Raw genomic sequence first — 22144 nt, 5'->3', positions numbered from 1 at the left:
TAGTGAACAATAGTTGCTTAAAACAGAAGTATGAAGCCTAAAAAAATGATCCTGATAGAGTCCTATTGCCACACCATGTGTACCCTATTTCCCTCTGCTATTGGAAGAGCTACCAATCTAGATGTATTTCAGTTTTAATTCAGGGGAAGAATCCATGACGTTTGAGTACAAACTACCTCATAAAGCTTGCCTTCTCTGAGCCAATAATGTGTCTATCCTTCAGTCTTCTCCAGTGTCCTTTTCACAGGTTCAACAGCCACACACCTACAGGAAGTGTGCTGAGGCTAAAAACGTAAAAAGTAAGACGTTGTTGTTACTAGTAATACTTTTCAGATTCCCTTTGTTACAATTACTTTCACAACATGACTAAAGACACATGCTGCTAAGAATAAGCTTGATACTTGCACTGCATTATAATAAAATTGAAGATAATTTCCCACAGAAAGACAGAGTAAAAAGTGATGTATTTTCTGTACCAATGGCATAGCAAATTACCAGCTGTTCAGCCTCCCCAGTTCTACACTGCTGAGTTACATGGGAAGGAGGCAAAGGTTCCATGTACTTTGAAACCTTTAATTTCTCTAAGAAACCCATTTTGCATTATTTGTAATTTTACACATTTCATGCCTTGTCACAACCTTAACTGCATTTGAATGTAGTTTTTGTGTGTATTAAATATAGCCTTTTAAAATAAGTGACATTTCCCATATTTTACCCAGTGACAAATTGCAATTGTCAAAGTAAGGATCTTAAAAGGATTAAATGGCATGCATAGTAGGCTGGTGAAAGCAGGTATCTTGGTGTTTCAGCTCTTCTAAGGTGTTTAAACAATAAGTAGTCCATGTACATAGTGTCAGCAAAGACACCACAGGATGTCATGTAAGGAACATTGTGCTACTCCTCTTTGTGCCAGTTCCTAAAACAGAGTCATGACTTGGGTTCAGTGTGTCTTGGATACTGTGTGAGAAGACAGAAGAAGGTTTGTCATCGAAGCCGATCTTACTCTGTTTTCTCTTTTTTTTTTTTTTTTTTTTCCTGGAACATGATAGATAAAAACTAATTCTGCTGTCAATGCTGCAAATAGATTTCCTTGATTTCACTGGATGAGCACTGACCATCTAAAGTGAACTCTTTTATCAGGTTTTAGAAGTATTTAACCTGTCTTACTCTATCCTAGAGTGATGCATGCAAGGAACAACCAAGAACTGCATTATCCTTATGATATTACAGTTTGGGAACTGCTGAAACAAGTTTTTTTCTCTCAGTACACCAAGGCAATGGATTTCACTTTGCCTGGCACGGGAAACATCAATGGAAAACTTTGTTTGCAATTTGTTAGTAAAAAGTCACTGACCATGACTAATATCATGAATAGGTGTAGGTCTGCATTAAATGACAAAAAACCAACCCAGACTTGCACACAATTCGGCATAAAGATGATTCTAAGTAGTATACCACATCTCTGCTGCATATTGCCTTATCTTGTTAATGTCAGCCTGAAAGCGTTCCAGGCAAATCTGTTCAGAAAAAAAGCACAGTATGTACTGATCTCTTTAATCTAAACAAGATGCTTCTCACAGGTATGCAGTTTACAAGACATGAAACATATGCTGAATGAGAAAAACAAAAGAAATCGTGATCATGTAGCAGTCAAGCATCTGAATAAACAAGGTTGCCGTGGACAAAAATCTTTCATCACTTAAACGATCACAAAGTGCAGATTAAGCCTACACTTTCAAAAGGCTTTATTAGAGTATTTGGTGACTTTTTTTACTGTGAATGCCATTATTTTTTATTCAACAGAAGTGTTTAGCAATATGTGAGACACTCAGCGTAGCTCATGCAGATAATAAGCAAAAGTCTTAATAAATTAATAAAATTATCTTAGTAGACTGTGATTATAAAAAAGTATCTTTGTATAAAAAAGCCAACACCCCTAACCCACCCAAATACCACCTGATTTTAACAGTACATTTGCCAACTGTTCATATGTGAATGGGCCAGGATTCATCATTTAAAGTAATACCTCATTAACACTGTTTTGTAACAGATGTAAAGCTGTTTTCCTAGTCTCATGTGCAGATAACTTTTATCTCGTATTAAACATGTCCTCTGAATCCTATTTTTTACCTGTTTCAGTGCAGCCCAACCAGAACTTGCCATGGAGGAACAGCTGATGATTGCCCTCATATTCAGATGTGCAAAAGGTAGAGCAGACAGCAGCATACCAGGGACCAGAGCTGAGCCCTGGGGGTGCCATAGGGTATGTAATATATGAATACGGGTCACAGCCATTTAATTTCTGCTGCACTAATTTAGCTCTGTGGCCTCTTGGGGTCTTAGGCACAGCAGAAGGCCAGGAACATAAGAATGTGATGCTTGTTTTCCCTTTGCTTTGTCCATCTATGGGCCAGTCAGTTCTGCCTGTATACTCCTATGGCTTTTGTGCCACTTGTGTTCCTGATAGGTGCCTGCAGAGAGGCTGTCTGGGACAAGCCTGTGCTTCAGCCAGGCAAAGCAAAGTGAGTCAGTCTCAGCCTGCATGGCAGCACTGAGGTGTGTCTCAGCAGAGCTAGTGACGTGTCCCAGGCCTCCCACTGCAGGTAATTTTGTTCTATAGTCAAGGGAATTCGGTACAATTCAACCACCCCCAGTAATTTCCCTCTGCTGCCCCAGCTCACTGTGCTGTGCTATCTGTCTGGGGCTGGCTTTCTCAGAGCCACTCAATAACAGCTTCAGGGGATAGGTTTGTGCTGTTCTTTGCCAAAGCACTATTACATTGCTGGCACAGTCATTCTATTGTGTGCCTTTCTACCAAAGCCACATTTATACAACGTGCACAGGGAATTATTCATACGGGTGTTTGAGGAATTTTGCAGATAAATCCCTTTTTACAGACTTGGATGGAAAAAAACCCCACCTAACAATAAGAAAAATGACAGAGAACATGAAGGAGATGGAAACTAGAGGCATCAGAGTGCAATTATAGGGGAGGGAGTTCTGAAATGCTGCATGGTTTTATTTTCTATCTCATCTGCTGTCTAACCCACAGTGCTTCCAAAGAGAAATAACACAGAGCCCATCTTGTGGAATTAAGGAGACCAAGTTTTGGGGGTGGATGTGAGCCTACACATCTTAGCCCAAAAATCTAGGGATAACAGTGTAAACCAAAGGCATGACAAGGTGAAATGAAAAAGAGACAGACAACGATGCTCAGCAGGGCAGGCTTGATATATTTAAAACAAAGTACAGTAAAAAAAGACATGTGTTCATGTGTCTGCATACACATACCTGAACCTACCCAACATAAAATTCCAAACAAAATTTTACCATTGAGACCATAGATTTAGAACCTCAAGGAAAGACTCATATTTTCCTTCTGTGGATCTTATTTTGCTTCTGTTTTCACCTGTGAAATGGGAGTATGTGAAACAAAAGTGGAGTTAACCCATCTTGTAGCAGAAGCAAGATGATACTTCTACACCCTGACAGCACTGGCTAAGCCTGTATTAGTGAACTCTCTTTGGAGAGCTTTTTTCTCTCCAATGCAGATGTTAAAAAAACAAAACAAAACAAGAAAGCTTTGGCCAAACTAGGGCATTGCTCTTTATTTGAGATTCATGGCTTTTGTTGGCTAATAATATGCACAAGTATAATAAAAACCTAGTTGGCATGTGTGAAACATCTTTAAAAATTGCCATAAAACTACAAAGTACCTACATTCCTTAAAGATTTTATTTATTTTTAGGACCTCTCCCTTCTCTCCTCTCCCAGTTTATCTGAATGCACGGGGAAAATGTAAAAAATAAAAACTTTATAAAGATGGGATGGCTTGCTTGACATTTCTCAACAAAAGCTTGGTTCTTGGTTTCAGGCTATTTTTCTAGTGTGAATGAATTTTTATGGTAACATCATAAACCCTTGAAAATCATAGTTTATAGGGAAAAGGGTGACACAACCTTAGTTATGATATATCCTGAGCTGCCATTCTAAAGAAAGTTAACTCCTTCTAGGAACCTGAGGTATATTGTGATGTTCATGTTGGAGCAATCCCAGGCACAGCTACAGGTTGGGCAAAAAGGAAATTCATGGTAGTCCTGCGGAGAAGGACTTGGGGGTGTTGGTCAATGAGAAAATGAACATGAGCCAGCAGTGTGCATTCACAGCCCAGAAAGCCAACCGTATCCTGGGCTGCATCAAAAGGAGCGTGACCAGCAGGTCGAAGGAGGTGATCCTGCCCCTCTACTCTGCTCTTGTGAGACCTCACTTGGAGTATTGTGTGCAGTTCTGGTGTCCTCAACATAAAAAGGACATGCTGCTGTTAGAACAAGTCCAGAGGAGGGCCACGAGGATGATCAGGGGACTGGAGCACCTCCCATATGAAGACAGGCTGAGAAAGTTGGGGCTGTTCAGCCTGGAGAAGAGAAGGCTGCGTGGAGACCTCATAGCAGCCTTCCGGTATCTGAAGGGGGCCTACAGGGATGCTGGGGAGGGACTATTCATTAGGGACTGTAGTGATAGGACAAGTGGTAACGGGTTGAAACTTAAACAGCAGAGGTTTAGACTGGATATAAGGAAGAAATTCTTTACTGTTAGGGTGATGAGGTACTGGAATGGGTTGCCCAGGGAGGTTGTGAATGGTCCATCCCTGGCAGTGTTCAAGACCAGGCTGGATGAAGCCTTGGGTGATATGGTTTAGTGTGAGGTGTCCCTGCCCATGGCAGGGGGGTTGGAACTAGATGATCTTAAGGTCATTTCCAATCCTAACTATTCTATGATTCTATATTTGACTATATTCCAAAAAACGTGATGGTGAAACATGTACAGTCTGTCAGTTAAGACTAATTTGCCAGTTCCATAAACTACCAAAACACAGACACATACCTATGCAGCTAACCAATTGATACTTCATTCAAACAAAAGTGTATTTTTTTAGAAGGTGGAGGACAAATGCATATGTTAAACGTAGTAAACTTTGGAATGAGAAGGGTTATCCTGGGCTATATGCATATATGTTTTCCTGGGCTATAATTTCTCTTTTGTGACAAAATTTGAAATTGGTGAATCAAACTCTCAGGAATCTTGCTGCTGGCCTAGATATCATGACTTTTCAAAAGTAAAGACTTGGAAAACTTTTTAATTAGTCCCTAGACTTTGAGGCTTTGGAGTTTGTGTCACAAAATCAAAATAGAAAAAGCGGGAAGGAAAAAATACCTTAAAAACATAGCTATGATTTTCACGAATTAGTGGACATCCAGGGTCTGGGACTTTGAACAAGTTCTAACAGTTAGTGATTATTCTGACAAATAAACATTTTCAGTGGTTAATCAGGCTCTGTGTGCCCTCCAGCACCACTAGTGTATAATGGACACTAGCTAGAACTGTGGTATTGAATTGTTAGCCATCTTTCACTACTGTATTTCCACCATGCACACGCTGTAGGTACAAGGAAATTTTATTGGTTTAGTACAGCTATCAAAAGTTATTGACTAAAGAAGGACAGCTCTGTTACTAGAACTGCTGGCTGAAAGAAGCAAGAAGGCTCTCCCTCCCCCAGCTCTGCAGACAAGGAGTGAGCAGAGCATAGGAATTTCAGTTAAAGTTAATGCCATGTTAGCTGATGCACAGGCAGCTTCAATTCTCTTTAATTAGTTCAGAATTAAGTGACAAAGTATTTAATCTGCAAGCTAACAAGTGCAGCAGCTGATTGCTCTGTGCCAGTGCTCGTGTGGGGGTGTGACTGAAAAAAGTAAATAAAATGACTTTCCTTGCTTTAAATGAAATGGGATCCCTAATTTTATTACAGCTGAAATTGGTTAAGAGGCATGATAGAGCAATAAAAATTGATTTTATCGTCTTTTATTCCTTTAACGAAGTATTTAATTTAAGAAGATAATACTGAAACTTAAGTGTTTGGCTTCTCAAGGTATGAATTTAGGACTTATTTCCACAGTGCCTCTGTGAAGGAATGATCCAGCAGCCTTATCTTGGTGTTGTTTTGTGGTATATAAAGCACACTTATTTTTCTTTGCCACAAATCAGATTGAAAATTGAGCCCCCTTTTCTTAGGTCTAGAAATCATGATCCACGTACATAAGCTTATTAACTTTCAGTATTGCAATTCATTACATCAAGGTCTTAAGACAAATACTGCGAAAATCCTCTAACTGCTGCAAGCCACTTACTGGCTTAGTAATACAGATTACCATCAACTCATCTCCTTGCACTACGCTGTCTGCCTGGGTTCCTGTTGAGTAAGGTCCAGTTCACGATTTCTGTCTTAGATCCAAAGCCCTCTCTGTAGAGCCTGCAGCTGCCTGTGAGATTATCACTTTAATGCAACTGGCAGAGGATGGGATATACTGTCTTTTGTTGGCACCAAGCTTGTGGATTTCACACATGTGAGCTGGAAATGGTCTGTGGACATGTTCACTTCCAGAGTTAGTAGTTAAGAGCTGAATTATTGTTGTACCTGAGCTCCAGGCACAGAGTGGACTCAATAATAGTTACATACGGGCAGAAAGACAAACTTTGTCCTAAGCAATTTCTGAAACTAAATCAGGAGGCAATGGAGTTGGTTGGTGGAGCTCAGAGAAATACTGAGGTTGTATCAATTAGTATAAGCATCAAGCACTCTGGGAAAGAGTAGGAACTCAAATCTTAGTAGCAGCTAATAACTTCACCTAATCAAAAACTTCCTTTGTAAGTCACTACAGAAGGAGAGAGACTTTTCAATTAATCTATAAAAATATGACTCACAAATACAAAAGTGACCCTTCCTAGCTGAGTGGCAAAAATCAAAAAAATACATTGAGATTTTTGACATTGGTTTCAAAAAGACCACAGTTTGAGTCATAATCAATAACTTACAGTAGGGGCCATCCCAGAAATACAGTTTGAGATCAGCAACGGAGGCTGGAATAGCTCAGATGTCAGGGATGAAGTAGCTCAGGTGTGAATAGCTGGTTTATGGATGGGAGTGGTGCAGAGCTCACCACCACACAGCCCTGGGGGTAGTGGAGGAGCACATCCCCACAGCTCTTCTTCCTAACTGCCCACATAAGTCCATGCCTGAGACAGTGGAAGTCATCAAAGATTGGAAGTGTTTCTGTTCTTGAGCAACAGCTGCACTCTTGGAAACTTTGGTTTTTAATATACAGTAGAGTGCTGAAAGAAGTTAGCTTGAGAAGACAGACATGGAAAACAGACCATTGAATATGAAGCTGACAGGTTTTATTTAGAAAGCCAGCATATGCATTGGCTGCATTCATATCTGCAGTGTTCCCCAGCTTGACAGGCAATCTAGAGTATGGTGTACATTAAAGAGAACTAGTTTTGGATCCAGGTTTTGGTTCCCTTCATACAATTCCTATAACACTGAACATTTTTAGACAAGTACTGATTTTGTTTTTCAATAAAGGCTGCAGATTCAGTTTCTCTCATGGCTTTCTGTTTAACAGCTCAGTGAAAGAAAAAATGTGTTTTAGCATAAGTCTGTCTGTCTAGTTAGGGAAGTTTACTTGCTTTTTTCTAAGCAAGTAAAATATCATCAGAGTTGATCATAAAGCCCTGCCTGAAGAGAATACAGGAATGCAGGACAATGTTTTTTATAGTTTTAATTTAATCTCAGATATAGTATCTAGCAAGTAGAATGCTCTACATAGCTACATAAACAATATTCTCATATTTAGAATTTGTTTGAATTTCTCAGTGACCTAAGTTGCAAGTTTTCTCAGACATCTCTGAGATGACAAAGTTAACAGCCTGTTAACAGGAGATAATATTGAGTTTTTTCATCTCAGTCACAAAGAAATGTGTGTCAGAGGCAAGGTGTTGTTAGATCTGTGTAATAAATAGTACCAGATAAGGAGTAAGACCACGAAAGTGGGGAACTGATTTAACTTATCTTGAATCAGTATTCTGTGAAAGGTATATATAAAACACTCTGTTTACAAAATCCTTCTCTAAAGATACGAATAGCCATAAATGCTGGACTTGAAAAAAAATCAGTTATTATAGAGGTGGCTCCCACACAGGTCTTCTGGTTCGTGTAAAAGTGTTGCTAAAGACCTCTACTAGAGAATTTCTTGACCTGGTGTATAAATACACATGCAAAATCCCATTGCACACTGACCATATCAACATCAATGCGGTACTGATTCATTACCTTTGAACAAGGTAACCAGCTACTTCTGCCCTTTGCATAGGGAACTGGGACAGATGCTGAAAGCAGCTGAGCAGGTCTGTGGATGCATTAAAATTGGTTGTGATGGTTAAACATTATTAACTTTTTGGAGTTAATGAGATGATTTCTGTAAAGTAGCAAACAGAAGCCTTCTGCAATTTTAAACTCAAAGATGGCTAAAAATCAAAAGTAAATGGAAGTTAAAATTGTATTATGCAAATTACATCAATTTAAGTATTTCCTGGTTTACTCTGTTTTCTTTCTTTAACTCATACTTAATTTTTGATATATGCCATGATTTTTGCGTCTCTCTTATAGATTTTCATTATATTGATTTAGTGAGTGCAAGCAGGCAAAGAATAGAAAATAAGAATATGACAAAAATTTACTATTACGGTTTTCCTCAAACCAGAGGCTTAATGTATGTAAGTACTCAGATATGAAAATAATCCTGGATAGTAAAGGCTTTTTAGCCTATCAGATGACAAGACCCAGAGTCTGGCAACTGACTGACTCACCTGATCTTTATCAATCTGCAGATGGGGATGACTTTGCAGTTAGCCTATCAGGCCACTCCCTAAGTGATATTAGGGAAGCCTTAAGGTAATTGTTGTCAAGTAAGAGGTTTTAAGAATAGATATTGGAAAATAAAATATGTAAAAGAAGTAGTGGGGTTATGTAGTTCCTGGAATTGTGAACTTTTAACCTCTGTATGTAGCTATGAACCCTGAATAACCGGAGGAGTTACAGAAAGCTAATTATTTATTGACTAGTAAGTGAAATGAGCTTGTGACTTTAATCCAAGCCTCTCAAGTGTGTGTTCAGATAATAAATACTGCAGCTCTTACTACCTGTGTTTTGGTAATCTTAAAATAAAGTTCCCTGAAGTCGTAGTTTTATACTGAGGATGGAACGCAGAAAATAAGGATCAGTGATGGCATTGTCAAGAAGGTTTCTGCTTTCATTTGTCCACTAGGTGCCATTTCTGTGTGTAGGTGAAGATGGCTCATAATAAAAGTATTGACTCTCTCTGGAGGAGCATCCTACTGTATAGTATGAAAGGTCTTATTTAAATGAGTGTTTAGGCATAAGTGGAATTATTTTCTGGCAGGAGAACAGAGTTTCTGGAGAGCCCTGGATTAGGAGAGGACATGTTAACAGTGCTTTGTCTTGCCACATTTAAAATAGTGTATTTGTTTTCTGTGGCCTGACTAATTTCAGGCTGTCCTGCCTATGCAGATGTATGGCATCTTGGTGGTTTTGTGACACTGCAAGCCCCCGAGCTGGTTTCCACTGAGAACTGAGTACATCAACACAGCAAATATAGATGTAAACAGAAGTCAGAATTACGAAGGGGAATTATAATTTTGAAGTGATCCTTTTCTAGATTTTTAAGGCTCTTACTGTACTGCATTGGAATACCATTAGTATGTAGGAAATATCTTAAATATATACTCATTTTCACTTGGTTAAGATGAAATATTTAAGATGTAAGTCTGTGTATGTGGATAAAAGGGAGTAAACAGAAGGGGGACAAGGACAGGGAAAGGGGAGAAAAAAGAATCTCTGAGGCAGCTGAGGAGCTTTCCAAGGAACAAATAGCATCATCTATTTTGTGGCTGAACTGATTAGCTTTCTTATAATCACATCTTGGCTGATGAACTTTGTGATCTTCTTCTGTAAGAGCCCTCTATGGCTGTTCTATTTCATTCCTTAAGAAGATTAAGTGGGTAATCCTGAAGCTCCACAAAACCACCTGTTGTTTGGGCCTCTGTGTAACATGGCTTTTGAGGTAATCCTTTGGCAGTTCAGTAGTAGGATTGTGAATAGGCTCACTTATTTGTGTACCTGCTTTTTTCCAGTTGACATGCATTGCATGGCACAATGTGCTAGATTGCATAAGCAACTGACCAGTTAGGAAAACTGGGACCAATCAACCTATCATCTCTCCTGCTTTCCCCTCTTAAGTGGCATTTTCTGTCTGCAGAAAGACTGCTTTGGTTGCTATAATGGTATTTGCAGAGAATGTCTCTTCACCACCAGGCTGTTCCAGGGTTTAAAATGAACCAGACGTTGGTAAGTGCATCCAGTTCATCAGGATGCCTAGAACAGCAATCTTTATTAAAAACAAACGAACAAACAAAAAACCCAAAACCAACCAAAAACCAATAAAACCAAATGCAAACCAAAACAACCAAATAGAAAAAAACCTACAACAGTAAACCAAAACAAGGTAAATGCATTGGAAAGGGGAAGAAAAAGAAGTAAAACCAGGAAAGCCAGTCATCTTTAAATGACAGTCATGCCAGAAATGGGTCAAATTCCTTGTTCTGCATCATCTGCTGGGACGCAATGGCAGACGTTCAGGCTGGGATGTATTCCTATAAACCACACAGTCTGACCATCCTACTCAATTGTCAATCACTATCAGAGTAAGCCCTAAATTTAAACCCACAACCTTCACTCAAAAGGAATGTAGGAAGGCTTCTTTTTTATCTTTTTTTTTCCCCCTCTTTTTAAGTTCTGATTCCTGCAATCAAAGCACATATTTGTAAGATACAACTTAAATATTCTGGATTTCCTACTTTTTCTGCGCTGCCAATGTTAATGCCACAATCCAACAATATGTTAAGCCTGTACTTAATTCCAAGCATCTTAATGATCTGGTAGTAGTAGCCAGTAGTGTGGCTGTTTGTCTGCTTTGATTTAAAGATTTCCTTAAATGCATTGCTGACCTTGGCCTTCTCTACCACAGGTTAATACATTATGATTAAAAATGAATAAGTTCAGTTCTATTCTCATCCACAAAACTCTCTCTGTCAATCTGTTAATATAAGGTTCTTCTCATCAGTATATTTGTTCCTTCACATTTCCCCCTTAATGTGGGGAGATGGGGGGGAATAGCTTTAAAGTTGTAGATCTTCTTATAAATGGTAGAAGTATTTCAGTCAAAGGACTTATATTAAGAATGTCTTAAGCAACTTTTTTCCAGCATGTAGGGGAATACATCCTGGGAGTAATACTTACACACAACTCATGTCTTCCCTTTGAGTCGTGGTGGCACATAGAGATACAGCTATTTGATGCAGTTTGATTACAAACACAAGATTTTGTAAGCTGCAAGTGCCAGGGAAATCACAAATCAACTTGTTAGTGCTTTTGACTGCGGAAGTCTGATTGCTTATTAAAAAAAAGATTGTAAACATATGGCCATTGTGTTTGATTAATCCGTTCCTTCAGATTCCCTGGCAAGGAATGAAGGGGTCAACAGACTTGAGCACAGATAAATCACTTCTGGTTGCCCTTCAGTCTGATCTCTAGTAATCACTGTTAATGTTGTGTGTAGCTTAATTGAATGTTTTTGTATTGCAAAATGGGTCAGTATGATTAGCACTTATCATGCTAGAAATGGCACAGTAGAAAAAGAATAATCTGGAGAATGTTTTTGACAGCGTGTCCTAAGTGGCAGAGTGAGGGACTAAAACAGAAGATTACTGTTGTGAGAATTGATTTGATCAGTGCTGTTAAGGGTAGATGGAAAATGGATTAACTGTCCCATTCCTGACACTGCAGATAGGGTTAATTACAGGAGTATTCTTTCACAGAGCTCTTCTGGCTGAGGAAGCTCAGGGTAACCAAATGGGTTGATTGGCAGTTTATTCATCAAGGCATTGATTGTTTCTTGCCATTCAGATTAAAGATAGGTTGTTGAATAAAAGACAAGTGCCTAATTAAAATTCCTTTTTGTGGTATGATTCCCCTAGAAAGGCATGAAACCAACAGTTGAGATAGCAGGAGAGTTAAAAAGTTCTGTTTTCCAGGATTTCAAAGTACCTGTTTTGCATGATCAATTTAGAAACCTGCTTTTGGGGTCTTGTCCTTCAATGCAGCTACCTAGATGTAGCTGCCCTGTGAAACTTCAAGGCAGGCACATGCTGCTTCTTCTTTCTTTTTGGGTTTTGGCTTTGTTTCTTATAATGATCCCTTGGCCAGGGCACAGCAGTGATAAACCTGACTTTCTCTCAAGATAAGGAGTAAGCAAAACAAGGAATTTACTCTGGTTTTGGTTGAGGAGGTGAATTTGAATTGTTGATGGCTCCTTTTCTTCCCCAGAAATTCACCCATGAACTTAGGAGTTGAAGGGAACTCAGCTATAATGGCAGTCTGCATGCGAAAGCTCAGCCTTGTTGTGGCTATTTGCATTGTGCACTGAACTGCTAGCAATTTCGTGTCCAATATCCTCTGTAAAACCAAGATTCTCTGTATAGTGGATGTCTCTTCCTGTGTTACTCAAAGAATTACAGGAACTGTTTCCCAGGCTTCCATACTTCCAAAGTAAGTGTTACACTAAGTAGGCTGTCACAGGGTAATAAAATACCACATTTTATATGAGAGGACTTTAAAAGCATAAATTAAAACTGAGGAAGCACAACTTTTTATCCTTTATTAGTCTGTGTTGCTCACTTTGTATTATCTCCATACTAGGAAGAGGTTTTATTTACCTCTTCCTAGTAAGAAGTCTAAATTTAATCTTGAAGAATTGCATGACAGTTGAATGGTGTTATATTCCAAAGTACTGAGATACAGCTGACACCCTCACAGGAGAAAGAGCTGCTGCATATGTAAAGAGCACTGAAGAAAACTTGACTTTTTCCCCATGAATTACTAGTTCCTATTCTTTAGCTGGTAATGGCCATATTTTTCATTGCAATGAAATAGAAGGATACAGACCTAGGAGAGCAAAAGTGATCGTAAATATATTTGATACAGATATTTGCGTAATCCAGATGGTAAGTCCAGGGACTTCTTTTAGATAAGTATAAAATGAATTTTCAATATTGTGATCATTAATTCTGACTTTTACATAAAGTACTCAGATTTCAAGCAATTTTTCTTCATGCCTAGGTATTTCTAGAAGTTGGATGTAGCTTCATTGAAGAATATGAGAAATAAGAGGGAAATAAGAGCTTGAGACAGTGAGAAAAGTCATCTCTTAGAGAAACAAGGCCTGGACAGATGAAGAAAATAAGTTGCTGACTACTTTATTTCTCACTGAAGTATTTAGCTGTGGAGAATTTGAACTCTTTAGCAGTTGTAATACTTGCACAAGGATGAAAGTTGACCACAAAGCGCAATCCTCCTAGCTCTCTTGGGACTCTGGTATAAAGCAGCAGATACAGCCACCTTTGCTGACAGGCAGTGCTGTGCACAAAGCTCCTGTTAAGTCATCTTTTGTCTGAAGAAGATGTAGAAATCCTCCGTTAGAGGGTAAGTCATCTGAAGTTATCAGAATATCTATAAGTGCTTTCTTTAATTTACTTTTTTCTTAGTGGAAGATGAACTTCAGTGACAAATGTGGCAAACAAATTATTTCACTACATTTGGAAACAATGGGAATAATCCTGTGGTGTGATCTATTATGTGCTATTGAAAGCAATTTTGGTTTAATTAAAGATCATAGTAAATATGTAATTAAAAGTTCTCAAAATGTATGGTTTAAAAATGTCAAACAGTATTGGTTAGTAACAGCTTCATTTGTCTGCTTCTGTAGTTGGAGTCGCATGGCAGGGCAAAATCACATGTACAGCTCAGTGATTTATAGAACTGAGAGCAGACACTAATGAGAAAAAGATTTTAAAACAGAGACTTCTATTATATAATTTATGTAGCTATGCCCAGAAAGGTCAAAAAAAAGAGGGAAAAAAAAAGAAAAAGACTGAACAGATAGTTTCTAGGCATGAGCTTGGAAGTGTCCAAGCTTATACCCTTATGGACATAAGAATTATAGAAGGAAATTCAACAATTCTGAAGGAAAGCTATATCTTGCTAAGTGGCACTTCAAAACTGGTATTAATTCTAAAAGCTGATGTCAAAGATATATTTTCTATCCCTTCCTTTAATAGGAGCTTGGTCTTCAGGTAGTATTTGTTTTCTTTTGTGTTTTAGATGAATGGGTAGACTTGCATAGGCTATAGAGACATTGGTCAGGAACATATTTTAATTAATACAATACAGGAATAAAGCGAAGTTTTTTAATAATTCATCCAAGGTATTTTTTGTGGTAGTGAAGACAGTGCCCAGTTCTGACTGGTACAAATCAGTGCAGCAATGTTGATATTGAAACAATAGGTCTGGCTTGCATTTGTTGCAGAGGTAATACAGCCCATCATCTGAGTTGTAGCATAAGTTCTCACTCATGTCTAGTGGCTGGGTGGAACAGCAGTGTAGGAACATGGGCACTGGCAAGCTGGTACCCAGCACTGCACAGAGGTGGGAAAGAACTGCAGAGGGAACACCGCTGCTTGCTTGTTCCAAGTTATGTGGACCTTCTGTCATGCCTGTCTGTTGGGAATGGGCTGGGTATGAACCACACCAGATGTCTGCTGCCACCAGCAGCTGTGCCTCTATCAAAAAGCCCTGCTTATGTTTTTGAGCCGGAAAAAGTTTTGCAAAGGACAAAGAAAAGTGAAGAAGCAAAAAATTATGAACAACAATTCTAATAAAAGAAGTTGGCTACTAGAAGTAGTAGACAAGATCCCACAGCAAACAGACTCTTGCAGGAGAATCAAGTGATTTATTGTCTGAGTACTTTCATATACAAAGAGATACCAAATTCTTTAATCTCAATTTACCAAGGTATGTAATGCTATGTATGTTTTTTTGCTGTCTGGCATCTAATAACTGAGTCAGTAATACTATATCATTACTGGGTAACTGTTCCTAAGAGTATTGTAGGGCACATTCTGCATTTAATGTAGTTTCCATAAGTAATGCTGTAGCCACTAGCTCTAAGCAGAGCCAATTTGGGTCCCTTTCCAAGACGGACTTGAATGATGGTAGGTAAATACTTACGCATTACAGAAACTCAATAAACTTCTACCATACCTTCTTTCAAATTCTACAAAAACAAACTGGAAAAGAAGATGCGTTCAAGAACTAGTTGACTCTGGAACATAGATTTTAATTGGAAAGGAGTAAGAGGGGGCTGGGTTTGTCTCTTTTTAACTGCTTTTAGCAGCAATATTGGATAGGAAGCATCTGAGAAACTGTAGTAAACCTCTTCCAAACCCACAAATAGGACAGACTTATAAATCTAGTTTCTATCCGTGGCTTTGTGGTAGGAGTCAGAATAATTACTGGAAAGCCTATAGGATGGATGGGTGGATTTCTATTGGGTTTAATACTTCCTTTCACTAGAAACTCTTAGAATGAAGATTACTTTTTGGCCCACTTACATATCCTGATGAGTATTGCCTCACCACCTGGGAAAGACATTGCCTGCTTTCTCAGGTAAATTCTCTGTGGAGATTACAGTTGAGGAGAGAAATAGCTGGAGTCTTTAGCTCAGCTCAGGAGCTTGAGCCAGGCTGGAGGCCACTTCTGACTGCTTTACAGTGTAGCACGCTGAATGGCTGCCCATCAGTGTAAAACCATTACAATTACTAGTGTAAAACCATTCCTTTGTTCAGATATCCAAAAACATAGTAAGTTTTATTTTGGCACAGTATTTCTGAGGCAAGTAGTTAGGAAGGATGGCCAGAAACAGCCTTTCAAAGCTATTGTAAGGAAGAGCAATTGGATTCCCAAGTATAACCTCTAAATTTTCTAAACCTCAGGAGCTCTTTCAGCCATGGGGACTATTTTGTGTGGCATAAAACCCAGTGTGATTCCTTTGTATAATGTGCAATGGGTGGGCTTTTACAAGGACTACTTGTAGAAATAATGACATCAATATACATGTTCGTTTGAGTACATGACGAATTACAGGTTATGCTAATTATAAAGCAGTTTATCTTTCTTATTTAGAAATCCTCATTCCCAAGCAATAGTGAGTCTTAGAGCAACCTACTAGGAGGCTTATTTTTTTTTTTAGTTAATGAATAAAAAATGCAGTATTTCCAGAATGTATGTTCTATGCATGGCTTTTGTTAGATTAATAATTAAACAAATATAGTTGAGTGTGTTTAATGAAATTTTCTCTTTAAAATGTTGTTCTGCAATGTAAAAGAAAAATTACTTTTATTTCTGTTTTCATGAAATAAATCCCATTTGCCCCACACTTCAGGGTGAACAGTTCTTAAAAGGGGCCTATAAGAAAGATAAGGAGAGACTTTTTAGCAGGTCCTGTTGCAATAGGATGAAGGGTGATGGTTTTAAACTAAAAAAGAGGTGATTAAAGCTGGATGTGAGGTAAAAATTCTTTACAATGAGGATGGTAAATATTGGCAGAGATTGCTCAGAGTGGTGGTAGGTGAGCCATCCCTGGAGACATTGAGGGCCACGCTGTGGTTCTGGAAAACCTTTATCTAGTTGTAATGTCCCTGCTCATTGCAGGGACTTGGACTAGATGACCTTTAAAGGTCCCTTCAACTGAAACTATTCTATTAGTATATGATATAATGCTGCAGCAGAATGGGGTGGAGGAGATTTGAACAGCCAGGTTATTCAAGCATTGCTGTCAGGTTTGAATGGCCATTACAAATTGGTTTTCATAGCTTGCATCCTTATAAGTACTTTGCATATCATCATAAACTTGAACTGAAGAAAACTTGGTGACAGTACTGTGGAAAACTGGCAGTAGGTAGGTTTGGATGGGTTTGCTCTGCAAATGAGACATGAGGACAGCTGGGGAAGCAGAGCCTGCTCTTGCTTTGCCCTTCCCTGTAGCAGACACAGCAGAAGTTCAGTGTTTGAGAGTCTGGGATCTGCTTTTTCTGCTGTTGTGTATACAGCATGGGGTAGAGGTTGTTCCAGGAATTAGTGCACTGACGGGCAGAGGCATCTGTAGCTCCTACTGGATTCTCCTAGCCTGCTGCCCTTGCCCTTTTTCCCAAGTGGTGCTCCTTCACTGTGTGCTGATACTATGAGCTGCATAAAAGAAAGTCCACAGCTACTCCAGTCACTGCCACTATGACAGGTTGACATATGCCATTATGGTTGTCTGCAGATGAGCTTCACTTACATGCTGATAGGCTCCAGAGCAGATCATGTCTCTAAAAAGATGAGGAAGAAAAGATATGGCCAGCCACCCACCAAGAGCTGGACTAAATTAAACATTGTCTAAAATGTGTCTCCTGCTTTCTGCTGGGAATAGAATGACTCAGTAAGAGAATAACATGGTGGCTACTTTTAGCATTAGCAGCAGCTTGTAGCAGAGGATAGATTTTCTTTTTCTCAAGAGACTGTCCAGCACACATGATCTGCTGCTGTGGGATGTATGCTGAACAGCCAGACATTGTCACTTGGGGAGCAGGTATTAAGTATTTATGCCTACTTCTCTGGAATCCCTATTGGAAACTAGACCAGTAGTTCTACTGCCATGTATGTAAATTATATGTTAAGTAGTTAAAATGTTGAGTCTGAAAAATAAAAAACACTTACCCTTACACGACTGGAATACAGAGCAGAATATTCAGGTAAAAATAATTTATGATAGTAATTACGGTATAAACCAACTTGTCAGCAGCTACTTGTTTAAATTCCTTCTTCCCCTCTCCAGGCTTCTGAAACCTGTAGGGAAATCACTGTAAGAAATACCCCTTCTGCCTGGTATATTCATCAGAAATAGGATGCTGTATCTGAACACTTAACTGTGTAATGAAAAAAGGATCTCATTTGCAATGATCTGGAGTTTCAAGGGGTCAACCAGTGTTCTGATAACTAAGCTTAATCTTTACTGGCAACATGTAATATTAATTACTAATGCTCACACCTTTTACCATCAAAATCTGAACATTTTTTGCACATAATTATGAGTCATCTAATGGCTCAACAACTTTAATTTTTTTTCACGGTGTGCATTTCATTTGTTTAACCATGAGAGAACTGGACTTCTATTTGTTATGGGCAGAGGTGATTCAGTCTGAGTTACTCCTGAGCTTTTGTGTTTAATGGAAACACTGTGAAAGCTCTTGCTCTGCTCCTTGTGTGGGGAGGTGGGGAAATGACTGTAGGAGAGCTGATCTCACCGCTAGTGGAAGCAACTGTGTGGCAGGATGTTGCTTAGCTCTTTTTGCATCAAGAACCCTTCCTCATTAGGGGAGTAGTACCAGAACCCTCTAAGAACATCCTCTTTTAAAGTACAGCTTTGGCCTGACTGCCTTGCAACAGTTAAACTAAGAGTAGCTCCAGTGAGCAATATTAGCTGTTCTGTTAAGTGTGCAATACTGATGGTATTACTGGCTTTACACGAGGGGTTTCTGCAGACAAGATAGTGAAGAGATGATCTGACATCCCTTCCCCTGCTTCTCTGTTGATATCTCCAGGCAAGGTGAAGTCTGTATGATAAATGCAGATGATGTGTTCAGAAAATAAGTGTGGTTTGGTTGAGCTATTCCTCATTGCCACAACAACCTCAAAGTGCAGCCCTTGAGGTCTGGTGTTTGCTGGACTTCAGGTAAAATACCCCTCATGGGACAGCCGTGGATGCTGATTAGGATAATGTATTTATTGCTGCAAAACTGGAAAGTGATCACCAACTCATTTTACTCAGGCTGCTGGACAGACACCAACTGAATAGTGTGAACTTGGTTTGGGATGTAAGAAAAATACCAAACCAGTTTGTAGCCATTGAGAAACAAAGCAAGCCACTGAAGGAGCCTAGTGCAGGACAGTGCAAGACTATAATTCCTTGAACAGTTATTGCAGCAGAGCTTGGAGATGGCAGGGAGACTTTCAGCGGCAGGAAGAAGGTGGGAAGTATACATGATCAGTTCTTGATAAGGTTGTGGCTATTAAATAGTAACTGCTGGCATTGCTTGCTTGTCTATCTTGTTTTTCCCCTTTGACTCAGCATGAAGAGTGGCTTAACTAAGCATGTAGATAGTCCCTGGAAGCTGAAGTACATGAAGCTGGAGAAGCTGTGAGAAATTCTGAACTCCTGAATGCAGAGGTGGCTCTGCTCTCAAGTGTTGAAACTTAGTGTCTGCTCCTCTGTACCTACTCACTCCTGCTCTCAGTGCCAAGGGGAATGTTTCCACTCAGTCCTCTGACCCTTTTCAGTCCTTAAGATAGTTTTGTAAAACATAGATGTTATAAGAGTCATATCTAAGCTGTCTAGAGCTCAGACTCCTGTGTATGGAGGCTGCTTGACAGAGGGAGAAATTCTTTGTTGTTCTTACCACTGCAACAGCATAAGAAAATGAGCAGGAAATGGTCTGATAGTTAAAGCAGATGGCTTCTCAGCAAAAGCCTTCTGTGGCTTGTATTCCCTGTAATTTTTTTATAGTGAGACAAACCAGCTTTCCCGATGTGACAGCTTCATTGCTGTGCCTTGTGGAAACATGCTGCCACTTATACTAATTTTACCTTGTAAGAACATAAGAGCACACTGGTGGAGCAAAATAAGTCAGCAGTGCTATGATTTGAGAGGGGCTTTTTTTCTTTTTGGTTTTGGACATAAATAGTTGCCAGTAGAAGGAAGTAATTTATAAAACTATGCAGAGAATAACAACACTAAAATAAATATAGATGTGCTCCTGCTTCTCCTGATTTTTACATATACATACCATGAACCGATGCAGTTGCTAAAAGAGTACTCCCCAAAAGTACTGTTCTACATCTACATGGTTTTTAAATTACAACAGTAATAAAGACAAACTTAATCCAGAAGACTGCACCAGCAGGTTTTAGAGTCTGAAAACAAGGTTCATGGAAATGAATGCAGAGCACTGGTAAAGGAAGGAGACTGCTGCTAGCAGCTGGCTGGTCTTGGGAGGAAAGGGGACAGAATGGATAGTAATGGTTACAGGGAGGTGGTGACACATCTGGCCTTGGTCTGTGCAGGCCAAAGGAAAGAGGGACACTTTTGCCTTTCCTCTGAGGGCTGTATAATGTAGAAGCATACGGATTCATACTGTTTTCAATAACTACTGTGTCAGAAATCTGTGTAAAGTGAAGATGAAAACAGGTAATTGGTTTATTTTAGGTTATACTGACTTCCATTGACTATATCTAAAGGCTTCAGACTTGTGGACATTGAAGTCTGTCTTCCTACAGTGCCATCAACAGTGTCTTCCTACAATGCCAGAGAGGACCTGTTTTTGCTGGGAAGGGTTCACAATAGTACCTCATTAAACTTATGTTTTGTCCCTGACAGTGAAAATACAGGGACTAAACCTACTATTTATAATAATTTATGATCATTCAGAAATAATCTCTGTAAAGGGATTTGTTAATTATCTGCCTTCACCATATTGATTTTTGGGGTGAAATAAGAATTCTGAAATTATTCTTCATCCACCATTCACATTTAAACTCTATGTGACCGAACTCATTCATTTTAATTTCATATATTTGCATAGTCTCTTGGGTAGGAGTTTCAGGTACAGTCTAATCTGTTCTGTTGGGGATACGTAGAAACCAAAGACAAAGAAATTAGTGGGATCAAGTCTTTTTCACTCTGAAGACCATATTTGATATCAGTTCAAGAATTTCAATGATGCCAAACAAAAATACAATTAGAGCTGTGTGGTTCCTTTCTTCACTATGTCTGTCAACCCTGCACAGAAAACATTTCGTACAACAATGTGAAGAAGCTGAGCATTGGCTTCTCCATGCAGAGAACTGACTGAGAAGGGAATGAATTGCAATCTACACATTTTCAGGTAGTTCATTTTTTTTTTTTCTTCAATGCCACAATGCTGGCAATAAGGACAACTGATCTGGTCCAGTGCTTTAACCTTTTCTGTTGCAGATGGGTAGTAAAGAAAGGAAAACTGCATTAAATGCTATCCTTAATCTCCAGGCAAAGCATGGTCTTGTATTCACACCTACTTGTGAAAAAAGATATGGGGTCTAATAATTAGAGGCCAGGATAAGATCACTGGACATCCATATTCTAACAAAATTTGCTAGGTATATTTTATGATGCTCTAACAAGAAGGAATAATGATGTCAACCTGTTTATAGCTGAGCTATTATATATAATTGGATAACACCTGGAAGGTAAAAGATAAAGTGCATATAGTGAGGATCAGTTAAGTACTATTTTGAGTGTTACAGCTTAGAGGGGAAGAAAAATATTCTGACCTTGAAGATCAATGCATGATTTTTATAGGATTACGTTTAATAGCTGTAGTATGTCAATTAGTTTAACTAACTTTTCTGTCTAAATGTGTTTAAAAGCCTAACTGTAAACACATCTGGAGCAGTCAATATGTTGTAATGGTTCTGCAGCTTGATTTATTTCTGAATCTCTCTGTTGGACCACCACCTCATTATTGACCTTTCCATATTGTTATTGTTTTTTATCAATCTCTGGCAAATTATATTTGGTTTCCAGCAGCCAGAAGAACTCCTTTGGAGGAATATAGTTGTCCTGAGATTAAGAACCTTGAGCTGAGACCTTGCCAGCACTTGTCTGTATGTAGGACTTAAAGTGCATGTTCCCATCATGCTGCAGGTCACCTGTCTGAGTGTTCATCAGAAACACAAGGAACAATATTAATATATTCTTCTCCTGCAGTGGATGGGTAAAAAATGCCTTGTTCCCTGGTTTGGGGTCAGGGTCACTGTTTCTCTAGGCAGCAATTGGGGCTGGAAGCCCAACATCACCTGGTCTCACTCATGTCACCTCGAAGTACCTTGGCCTGGATCAAGTCCTAACTCTGAAGAAGATCAATTCTCTCCCTCCTGCCCAGGGTCTGTCATTGCACAGACGTCAGGAGTCCTCTCTGCCTGCTCACACTGAGGTTTTTTAGGCAGAACAGTACTTGCAAATGCTGTTGACATGATGATAAGCTGGATAATGCCCACCACAAAGGGACAGAAACTTTTAGAAGGAAACCCCCCTGATGTATAGTGAATGCTGAAAGTAAAATATTTCCTTAAATGCTTTCAGAATTAAAACCCTACAAGGATATTTGTAATCATGTTTGACCACTCTGAATAAAGAGGTAGGAAATAAGAGAAAATTAATGCAGAGATGCCAAAAATGGGCATTTGAAATAAGTCTCTGTA

The sequence above is a fragment of the Melopsittacus undulatus genome, chromosome 6, assembly GCF_012275295.1.
Source record: "Melopsittacus undulatus isolate bMelUnd1 chromosome 6, bMelUnd1.mat.Z, whole genome shotgun sequence".
Lineage (NCBI taxonomy): Eukaryota > Metazoa > Chordata > Aves > Psittaciformes > Psittaculidae > Melopsittacus > Melopsittacus undulatus.
This window is presented reverse-complemented; position numbering follows the sequence as displayed.